This window comes from Podarcis vaucheri (assembly GCF_965113315.1).
Source record: "Podarcis vaucheri genome assembly, chromosome: 1".
In the NCBI taxonomy this organism is placed as follows: domain Eukaryota; kingdom Metazoa; phylum Chordata; class Lepidosauria; order Squamata; family Lacertidae; genus Podarcis; species Podarcis vaucheri.
Window position 1 is genome coordinate 76,967,165 of NC_138759.1, and position 11,756 is coordinate 76,978,920.

An 11,756-nucleotide genomic window follows, 5' to 3' on the forward strand; every position below is an offset into this window, starting at 1 on the left:
CCAAGTGCCAAGACCACTTCAGGATGCCTGTCGAAGGGGTTGGGAACCTGTGGCCCTCCAGATGTGATTGGAGTAAATTTCCCATGATCCCTGACCAGTGGACTTGTTCCCATCAGCCCCGGCCAGCATGCCCAGTCATCAGGAATGCTTGTCATTGTGATATGAATAGCCAGATTCCCCAACCCTGCCCTACACTGTATTGGAGGTTACTCCTAAGGAGCTAGAATGCTTATGTGTCATTCTCCGACGTCACAGGAGCATAGTCAAACGTATGTCTGAGATCCTTGTTTCTCATATACATCAATCCAGCCCATAAAATATGTTCGCAATAAGGTTACTAAAAGGAAGTGTGTTGCATTGCATTTTAAAACAATAATAATTGGCAATCGGCTGATGAGAGTTACAGCCACGTGATAGATGCCATGATCAGTCAAGAGCAATCAACTGCAAAAGCAAGTTTCTATGTACAAGATGTCATGCTGGATGCAATCTACTGGAGGCACTGCACTAGGTTAAAATCATCCCCATCCATTACTTACAGCTGTGCACACAGTTGTCCTTGTTGGATTTGGCCAATGCAAATGTCTGCTAGCAGACAACTGGTCACTCATCTGGAGAGGATGGGAGAGGTTAGTATAGCCTCCCTCCAGTGCCCTGCTTTGTTCTCAACAGGTGACTTACGTCATTTCAGCTGCCTGAGCCAGCCCTACAGCAAGTGAACAGTGATGCATCAGTGCCATCCTGAAAGATATACTCACTGAAAAGCATGGCTGAACAGCCCCCTTGTAGATATAGGTCTCTCTGTGTGTGTCTGTGTGTATAGTGGTATGGGGCACCTTGCCAAGGCCAATGGCTTCTGACTCTTCTGCGGGGGGTGACCCAAATGCACGTGCTATCAATTAGACAACTTCCCTGTGGGTGTCTAGACTGATGTGCAGTATAAGCAAATCACACACACATGGTTGCTGGCACATTGCTTTGGAAAGGAAAGACAGTAACAGACCATCTAAGGATAACAAATACTGTACATCAGATAATGTTAAACGGAGCTTAGCCAAGTGTGCTTTTTCTCCTTCAGTGGTTTTTTATTTTTATTTTTCATGTTTCAGTTGGGAGCAGGGTACTGTTTGTCTAGGAAAGCATATTGTGATGCAGATTGTTTTGTTAGGAGGGGAGGAATACTCTACTCCAGATGACCAGTAAAAACACTAAGCATTAATTTAAGAGTGAATATAAGAAAACAAGGCCAAGAGAACACAGTGAAATAATAGGAACGTTTGCCGTTACAGAGTCCAGGTTAACTCGAGTCAGAAACATTGAATTAATTAACACACGTGGCACATTTTCTGTTCTACATGAAGAACTCAGTTGCACCACAGTGTCAATATAAAAAAGTCTTTGAAGTACTTCCATTTTGAGTTCCCTTTGTACAAGGAGAGCTGCGTCAAGAGATCTAAATGTACAAGAGTGGCAAGCCTGAAGTGGTTAGGCAACCAATCAATCAGAGCCTGGCCATGGTTTATCCCCACATTATCTCCCCTTCCCACTCTTTCCCTCATTTCTCATCCTCCCTGAGACATTTATTTATTTATTAAAAACATTTATACCCTGCTTTCCCCAATGAGCCAAGGCAGTTTGGATACACGAGGTAAAGCAATAATAATTTTCAAAACCATTTGACAGTAGCAATACATTAATGCTGCCATAGGACAACAGAGAGATAAAAAGATCTTTTAAAAATAATTATAAAACCATCAAAAGAAATTTGAAGCACTGCAAAACCCACTTGAAAAAGGAAGCAACCATTTATGGTCAAAAGCCTCCCTAAACATGAAGGGTTTCGCCATCTTATGTAGCCTTCCCAAATCTGTTACCCTCCAGATGATATTGTACTCCTCCTCCCATCATGCCAGACTATTGGCCATGCTGGCTGTGGCAGACAGGAGCTCTTGCCCAAAACATCTGGGGGACACCAAGTGGGATCTTATGGAAGGTCATTAGAAAGGGGACAGAATAACCCTCTTGGTAAGAAGTTCCAGGTCCTGCCTGTATTACACTCCTCCGCTTCCTCTCAGCAACCGGCTGGTTGTATTTCCCTGCAGACCAAACATGCCAAGAGACATGTTTCAAATACTCCTTCAACTGTTAGGCCTGCAGAATAGGAATCTTTTTCCTAGGCTCATTGTGTTTCTTTAAGTTTGAAGCTTTCTCTGCTCAAGATTTAAGTGTGACTGCTTGCTGACAGCAAAAAATAAGAGTTTCATACGCCAGTAGGTTCAGTTTCTAGCAGAAAACATAATGACCAAGGCTTGTCTCAGAAGTGGACAATCCTAGCAGAAGACATGAGTCTCCCCAGCCTACATAGAGTTAAGAGCACCTGAGGGACACAATAAACAGAGAAAGAGGATCCAACCCAAGCCCTCCTACTACATGAGCAGGGCACATTTAAACAGAGCTGCTGCCTGTCACATCTACTGTGGCTCAAACCTCACTGATTTCAATGGATTTATGTGCCTGATTCTCAGGGCTGGCTCAAGAAAGTTCGCTGCCTGAGGCAAAGGACAAGATGGCACCCCTTCCTGCACCATGTACAAAAGCTGAGCAGAAAGGCAGTTGAATCTTTCTTCAACACTGATGATGGGACAGTGTCTTCCGCTGGCCTGAAGGCAGCAGGCTAGCTTAGAGGGCACAGGGCAAGCCAGTCACATCACCAGCAAAAAGGCACCATGAGAGTTTACCAGAGAGGCCTTGCTGCCCTCTTTAGGACAGGGATGGGGGACTTTTTTTCAGCCTTCCAGCCACATTCTCTCATGAGCAATCTCCTTGGCAGGGCCATCTTTAGCAGATGGGGCGTCGGGGTGCAAATATCCACCCAGCGCCCCCAAATTACCACGATAGTGGGATGGGGAGCTGTGCACTGCCAGCCATCGGGGGGCGCAACTCTCCCCCATGCCGCTGTGGGAGAGCAATCCCCACAGAGGCTTGGGAGGGAAGCTGCGTGTCCGCCAGCCATATGGTTGGTGGGGTGCAGCTTTCAGCCTAAGCTTCTGCAGAGATCGCTCTCCTCCCACAGAGACTTGAGAGGCAAGCTGCATGCCCGCCAGCCATATGGTTGGCGGGGTGCAGCTGGCGGGTATGCAGGGGAAGTGGAGGCTGCTGGCAAAGCCGCGCAGCTTCCCCACTCACTGGGGTGCCTCTGAGAGGCCGGTGCCCTGGTGCGATGCACCACTAAGGCCTATGGGAAAGGCGGCTCTGCTCTTGTGGGCTGCATGCCAGTGGTGGGCAAGACAAGGGGCAAAGGTATGTACAACAACAGGTTTGACAAGTGTTTGACAGGTTTGTAAAGTTTCAACATACACCCACACCACACCTACATCACTCCATCCAGACAAAAGCACCCTATGAGGCCATGGAGCAAGACCAATGGAGGGAAATAGGAGCAGCACCAGATTTAGGGTGGTGTGGGCAGTTCCCCTGTACAGACTGCCAAGCCAAGGAGGGGAAATATCTATATTTATGAGGGGCACCAGATTTTGTCTTTGCTCTGGATGCCGTATTACCAAAGTCCGTCCCTAATAGGGAGTTTGGTCTGGGGAGGTGTGCAGCCTAGGAAGAACGCTCTCCACATCCTAAAGCCAACCATTTGACAGAATAATCTCTTAAGGTTCACCTGTGTGTGTGTGTGTGTGTGTGTGTGTGTGAGAGAGAGAGAGAGAGAGAGAGAGAGAGAGAGAGAGAGAGTGCGTGCGTGCCCTGGAACAATGCTAGGTCTGGGAAATTGGTGTGTGTGTGTGTAAAATGGCAGCCCGAAAAGAAGAAGAAATACTTTAGAAAAATAATAAGCAGCTGTGCCATGGCTGACAGGCAGCCTTACCTGCCCCAAATAATTTGTTTCCCCTCCCCAGAGAACATTCAGATTAATGATACATCCAATTCATGCATATAGGGTTGGAAAAGCTGGCAAGCTCTACATATGTGGATGATTTGCCTACTGGAATCAGTGGATTCCAGGTCAACCTGAAGTTAGTATGCAAAAATTACATGCATTTAGACTTGCACATGCAGAAGAGACATTTAACCATGCCTCTTTGGTGTGTGAGTCCCAGCACATAGAACAGCTTTCTGGCAGAGGTTGGGGGAGCGAGTAACATGTAAACCAACCCTGATTATCAATGTCTTTTGGAATTATTCAGACAGACTGCAGGTGGCATTACACAGCAGAGGACAAAATGTTAGAAACAAATGTGAGCAGAGAAAGGAACCAGTAAATCATCCTATAAAGTAAGAGCCTGACTTGCCTTATTGAGCCTACAAAATTAAAATATCTACATAAAAATAAGGATAGTATCTGGAAAACACTGACTGAGCTATCCCGTCACTGCTAACCCCTGTCCTTTGTGAGTGCATTAGAAGAAGAAAAGATGCATTCATATTTCACCTTCTCTGCCACATAAATAATTTTTACATTCTGGCAAAAACACATTTTATGAGAGCTACAAATCAAGGATTTGCATGTTTTCATTCAGTAGGGATCTGCAAGATGATTTCTCTAGTGGTTGATTTTTTTAAAATAAAAAAAATCCTGAAAAGAGTTGGGAGGGGCAAAACCTCTAAGCCATATTTGTCACATCAAGTACACACATCTATGGGTTATGTAAAAGAAAAAAAGAACTGGAACAAAGAGGCACACAAAAGGTTGGCGGACAAGACAAAATGCACCAGAGGAACTTACAACCGAGAAGGAAAATGTGCTCTCGTACAATCTACAGTCCTTTCAATTAGCAGTTTATAGGCTCCACAGATATTTTATCACACAACAACAGATAAATCAAGTACTTCTGAAATTCAGGCATTTGGGGGAGACAAGAGAAGGCTTTATTGGAGTTCAAAAAACATTCAGTGACTGTAGTTGAGTAGATGAGGGTATCCCTTCAGCAATAGGTTTTACATTTCCAGTAGGTTCATTTACTAATCACTAGATTACCATTTTTAAATCCTCTCCCCACAAACACTGAAACTTCAGCAACAGAGATTATTAATATCTCAAACATTTTTTTTTTAAAAAAGATTACTGATAATGTTCTCATTGGGATAAATTCACAATAGTGCTAACGTGCTAGCTCCTTCCGTGCAAATATTTCTTACTCCCCCTCCCACTGCATGCTATTCTGGGGGTTCTCTCAACCAGTGCTGGATTTACGTATAAGCTAAACAAGCTATAGCTTAGGGCCCCACTCTCTTGGAGGCCCCCAAAAAATTTAAAGGGAAAAAAACTAGATGTACATTTCCAAAATATAAGATAAACACAAATAAAATAAAACCTACATACATCAAGTGTTTTGTGTTGTGTAGGCTCCTATGATGTAAGTAATGGGCCCCGCCTGCTAGCCTGCTTCCTAAAATATCACATGTAAAGGGACCCATTACCTTCAGCAGCTTAGGGCCTCATCAGACTTAAACCCAGCCCTGCTCTCAACCACCCAAGCCAAGTGGGAGGGGGTTGGAAGCCCTACTAGACTAAGTTCTTGCACAGACTTCTGCTAGCAGGGCCAGCCCTGTATTCATGTCTCTAATACTGTTACAATCCATGCTGAAAGGTCTGCCATCTTACTCTATTTTATTACTCAGTGATGAATATCAAGGCTTCCTTTTGTTCCCATTTGATTTGATTTTTCAGCTGAATATTCTTGGCTGCTCTGCCAGAAAGCAAGTATGAGGTCTTGCGGTCTACGTTTGACAAAGTACAACAGCCTGGTTCAGGTGTCATTATGATCTCAGTATGGACAATCCATGGGGTTGATCCAGGCTAAGAATGTGTGCTTGCTGTGTCTCTCCTCGCATGCCTGACTTCAGCAAAGATACCCTGGTTTCCTAAACCACTGTGACATCTGAAGGAGGAAAGTGGTTTAAAGGCTCTTGTCAAACCAAGGTATGAAATAAAGATCCAGAAATAAAGACTTGACTGAAAGCCACACACACCCTTAAAAAGGAAGAGGGGGGCAGGCAGGAGGGGTTCTTTCTAAATATCCTAACAGAGAGAGCATGGTTAGCCTTCATTCATAATAATGCAGTGGGAGGACTGGTTTAAGTGATGGGGGCCATAAGGAAAGTGCTAAAAAATCAGCTAGTGATTCTCTGCATACCAGACACTGGGGAATAGATGAGCAACAAGGGAAAGCCTAAACCAGCCTTTCTAAACCTGTGGGTCCCCCGATTATTTGAACTACAACTCCCATCACCCCTAGCTACCAAGGCCAGAGCTCAGGGATGATGGGAGTTGTATCACTTTCGCCTTTCTTGTCAGCTTCCAAAGGCACCAAGTAACTGGCCAAGAATTTCTGGACCAGATGGACTACTGGCCTCACCCAGTAAGGCAATGACTGTGCTCTTCATAGACATCCAAAGGGAGACAAGGGTGGTGCATTATTTACAAGGATCATAAACTGCATAAAAGCAAAGTCAAGTCTTAAAAGCAGTAGCTCTGTTTCTTTTAGTTTGGTCACTGCACTGTTGGAGCTCTCGTTTCATACTCAGGAACCATGTTAAACACCTGAAAATACAACAACTATAAACTAATATTTGCAGCAAGGGTTTTACTGTTCTCAAAAAGATAATCACTCTTGAATAACTGGAAAAGACTGGCCTAGATTTAATGGCCTAGTTCAGCCTGGGAAAGAAGAAAGGCAGAAGGGGGAGAGGTCCAAAAAGTGTCAAGCCAAGATACACAATGAGATTTGGGACGTGTTTAATTATGCTTTCATTTCTTTTTCTTATTACACAGATACATGTAATAAGCAGTAATATGTCTTGTCCCTGTAAACAAGCCCACTGACTTATAAAAAAAAATATTTGCTCAATATTGTGCCTTTCTTTTACGTAGCTCTTACAACATACCTTCTCCCATATCAATTGCTTAAGATGTTCAGCAGAAAGCAAGAAATTATGTACAGTGGGTCTGTTTTACAATTCCAACAGTGAAGATGAAGAATAAAAGAGAGAGAGAGAGAGAGATTCAGATTCTGAGAATCTCAGCTCCATTAAATTAAAAACAAACCAACAAACACCAAGCTTCCAGTCCATATGATTACAGTATAAGGAAAGGTTTGATAAGTGAATAGTCGAGGAAACAACAGAAAGCAAAGGTCTCAGTAGGAGTTCTGTGATTTGGAGATCATGACTATTGGATCTTATAAATCAGGGTATTCTTCTCCATCACTGGCAGAAATAAACTAAATTATGCATAAAATATAAGGTATACTATTTGGTTAGACTCCTTAGTGAAACATTTAGTGACTATTAGTCTCAAGTAGGTGGTTGCAGGCCATTTTAAAATCAGTCAAAGTTGGTGAAGCATGTTTTCCCATACCACCTGGTGGTGGTGATGGTGGTTGTTATTTTAGGACTCAGTAGAATGGGCATATGTGAATAAATGTGTGGCCTTCCTTTTGGTTGCTCCCAGCCTGATGTATCTTGCATCCTGTCACTGGTTTTGGTGACGTAAACAAAAAATGACTGCAAAATGTACCGGTATTTGTTCTGCGTCCCACCAGACCTTTGTGGGCAGTACAAGGAAAGGAGCCCAAGGCCCAAACTGTCACCTTAAATGTTAGATCACCACTTTTTATGGACTCTGCTGACTCAAGGTGTTTGTTGTGGGATCAGTGTCCCTTGCACCTGCAACATCTTTGCAGAGTCCACACATTGTCGTCGGCATAAAAAATAGCCACCCTACATTTTCCATCTGTTCAATCCAGATTCATCCTTTCTGGGGGAATGGAGTAACTAATAAGTAAAAAAAGAAAAGAAAAGTTGTTGCCAGTGATCTGCCTGCAAGATCTCAGAAATCTGCAAATTAAAACACTCTTCTAGAGTTGAAAGTAGGGACTATGGGAACTTTGTTGAAGAGGCAACAATGTATATTGATGCCTCTTCAATAAAGTTCCCATAGTCCCTACTTTCAATATTCCTTCGCACAGAATAGCCCCAGTTGCCATAACCATGTGAAAGATGTACTGTGGGGCCATTCTGCTGCTTGATCATGCAGTGTGCTCACCACATTGAGGCTCCCTCACACGTATACACAAACTATTATTATTATTATTATTATTATTATTATTATTATTATTATTATTATTATTAATACCCCGCCCACCCACCCATCTGGCTGGGTTTCCCCAGACACTCTGGGCAGCTCCCAACCAAATATCAAAAACACAATAGAGCATTAAACATTAAAAACTTCCTGAAACAGGGAAGACATTACATGAATGTGTAATTGGACATGGTGCAGGGAAATCTATTCATACATGGATTCTCTCACTTGGCTGTGGTGTTGAAGCCACTATGCATGGGAGGGAAATCTGTATGTAAGAACTGGGGTATGGTATTATATAAAACCCTTTTTTAATTTTTATATATCTAGGGAAACAACTTGCTAAATAGCTATGGCTGAGGGTGGGGTCACCATTCAATTCCCTCTTTCAGGCACAATAGCTGGAAATGAATTTGTCTCATGAGCCACAGTTGGCTGCTTCAAAATCAATAAGCTCTCATATGCAAACCAGGCAAATTTCAGACTGCAATGAAATCTAGCTGGCAAACAAACGCTTCCTTTTCCCCTTTGGATGAAAACAGCCTCAATAGCAAAGAAAAACTCTTTGCCCTCTTCTTCCTCTTCCACCCCCTTTTCACAGCCATAAGTAGCATCTGCAGAATAAAATCAATCAAAGCCAGATTCGGAAAAAGTTGCTTGTTATGACTAGGAAGAGCGCTATTAAAATAACGAAGAAAGAGGAAAAATGATAAAACAGAAATAAAAGGGCAGAAAACACAGTGTAAATGCAAAACAGGCCATTTCAAACTGTTTGGGTTCAAGCCTGCTTTGGGGGATTCTCACATTTTTCATAGGACATTAAGGCTTCTGGGATTAAAGAGACCCTTGTGACTTACTGTAGAGAGCCAGTGTTCACTACAAATGTGCCTTTACCAGTTAGATCATTTGAGCAAAAAAAGCTGTGAAGGATGAGCAGAGTGGCATCCCATATATTAATAACATGGAGCACTTTTTTCCTGGCAGGTTGAAGTTTCCCAGTTGAGCAGCCTTCTGCAGTTCCTGGGATGGATGTGTACTGGAATGTCTCAGACGCTTACATTGTTTTGTTTTTAGCTGGACACAGCCTGAAAAAAATTGCCTATAGGCATGCTCTAATCTCATTCCAATCTTCACCAGTAACGCTGCCCAAACTCGTATATCCTGGCTCCATAATATGAATCTCAGCACATCATAGTACTCATTTCCAAATATTAGGCAATCATTATGGCCCCAAAGTTCTTCTCTTGCCTGGATTTTAATCTGAACCAAAGAAGAAATTTTAAGGTCCAGGAAGAGGCAACTAAAATGACCAAGCAACTCCCTTAGGGGGGGAAGGTTGCAGCATTTAGGGATTTTAAGTTTAGAGAAAAGGCGAGTCTGAGGCATAGCTGTCAACGTTTTCCATTTTTTAAGGGAAATTCCCTTATTCCGAATAGGATTCCTCGCAAGAAAAGGGAAAAGTTGACAGCTATGGTCTGAGGCAGCATGATAGAAGTTTATAAAATTACACATGGCTTAGAGAAAGTGGGTAGAGAAAAGGTTTTCTCCTTGTCTCATAACACTTGAAATCTTGGACATCCAAGGCAGCTGAATGCTGGAAGATTCAGAACAGACAAAAGAAGGGACTTCTTCACACAGTTCACAGTTCAACTATGGAGCTCGTTCCCACCCAAGGCAGTGATGGCTTCCCGTTTGGATGGCTTTAAAAGACGATTAGATAAACACATGGAGGATAAGGCTACCAGTGGCTACTAGCCATGATGGGTATACTCTGCCTCCATGTTCTGAGGCACTAGGCTTCTGAATACCAGTTGCTGGAAACGGGGGCAAAACTAGGCTTTATTTCACCCAGGTCAAAGACCCAGTTTGGCACCTACCCCACACACATTTGTGTACACACACAGGCTGGGAGCCTCAATGGAGGCTTCACCCAGGACAAAGAAACCAGTTTGCCCCCCATAGCTACACCACTGGAAGCTGCAGTGCTCAATTTCTGCTTGCAAGCTTCCCACAAACATCTTGTTGACCACTATGAGAACAGGATGCTGGACTAGACGGGCCGCAGGCTCTTCTTATGTTCTTAAATCCCTCTTCCCATTTGCTTCACTACCTTCCTTACTGCTTGGGTAGGGGTGAGATGAAAGGAGGAATTTTTTATTGCCTCCCTCCTTCTGGTGCCTGGCCTGCTGCTCCAGGTGCCAGGAATGCTGGGATAAGTAGTTTTCTCATTAGTATGCCAAGAGCAAGAGTGGGAAGAGACATTCCTTCACCCAATCACAAAAAAGAGATGGTCAGGTATTTGAAGGGAGGAGCTTTCAAGGCTTGCTAGGAAGTTGAGGAAGAGTTCAGACCTTATTAGACTCGGGAAAGACATAACTGGTATAGCAACATGGTCTGTTTTGATTAAATTGAGCTTGGAAGAAACTGAGCATTTTGAGGGAAATGCTTTTGGTATTCCAATTCCAAACCTGACCATGACAGAACTCCCCGTCACTGAAAATGTGGAGTGGCTTTCTAGAGGAGGTCTGCCAGTGGCTTTCCCACAACAGTCACTTGAGGTGCTCACAAACATTTCTTGTTCTACATTTACTACTGTAAACATGATAGTAATGAAATTACTGCTGACTCACCAATATTTGCTTAAATGTTATAGGCCTTAGTTCCTTTCAATTGCTTTGTGTGCATGACTTTCTGTCCCAGTAGGTCAGGGAGATATTTACCTTGTTGAGACAGAGGCCAAGAAGGACATTTGTCTGTGTATTATGTCACAGGATTGTGGAGGTGTCTGTGTGAGAGAGTGCTTGCAGAAGATCTAGAGCACATGTGAAGTGAGTCCAAGGCAGAGCCAATTACAGGTGGATCCTATTAGGAGCTCAGGTGAAGAAAGAAACAGGAAGTTTCAAAGTTTGCTTCCTGAGTAGTGAGAGGAAGCTGAAGGAAATCTAAGAACAGCAGGTGGAGGAGGAAGAAACAACGCTCTACAAAAGATCATCTCCATTCTTTGGGAATTTATTACCATGCTGTTGTATACTGGACCTTAGTACATGATCAACCCTACAGAAGCTGGTCGTTCTGTTTATTTAAAGGACCAAGCTCGAATACCAGCTGATAACATAATTCTGCCCACACTCGGTTTTCATTCCACCCCTCACTTCCTTTGGCCTTCTGCCTTCTCTTTTCCAAGGCCCCTCTTCCTTCTCCCCTTCCAGCTCCCCCAATATTATCAGAGCCATTCAGCCAAAGGCAGGAAGAGATCCTAGAGTCTCCTTACCTTCTCTGTGGTATGAGTCATTCACGGCCATGCACTTCATTGTCGTCACCCCCAGATCTCGTAGCACAGATATAATCCGAAAGTAGTATTTGATACATAATGTTCGGTGAAAATATTTACAGTAACAAGAGAAAGACACAGGAAAGTAATGCAGTCACTTTCACTCAATGTTCCAAAATAACACCCACCACGTCTGGCTGCTGAGTTCCTGGAACCTGCTCCCCCACCCCCCCAAAAGCAAAGGAATGATCTAAATTAATGACTAAGCATGTGGGAATTACTTGAATAGCCATAAACAGACCAGGCCAATTCACATAAGTGAGGATAACTTCTAGCACAGGTTCATGGCTGCTAGTAAGCATCTGGGGACCTGGTGTGCAAGCTTCAGCACAG

At 43.5% G+C, this 11,756-nt stretch overlaps 1 long non-coding RNA gene across 1 annotated transcript in view; it reads right to left on the reverse strand.

The window, feature by feature from the left end:
• LOC309516684 overlaps window positions 1-11,522 on the reverse strand; it is a 215,188-nt gene extending 203,666 nt beyond the window's left edge. Inside the window, exon 1 of the long non-coding RNA XR_014212969.1 lies at window positions 11,364-11,522. This is a non-coding gene — a long non-coding RNA (uncharacterized lncRNA). The remainder of the gene's footprint in view (window positions 1-11,363) is intronic.
• Window positions 11,523-11,756: the final 234 nt, after the last annotated feature.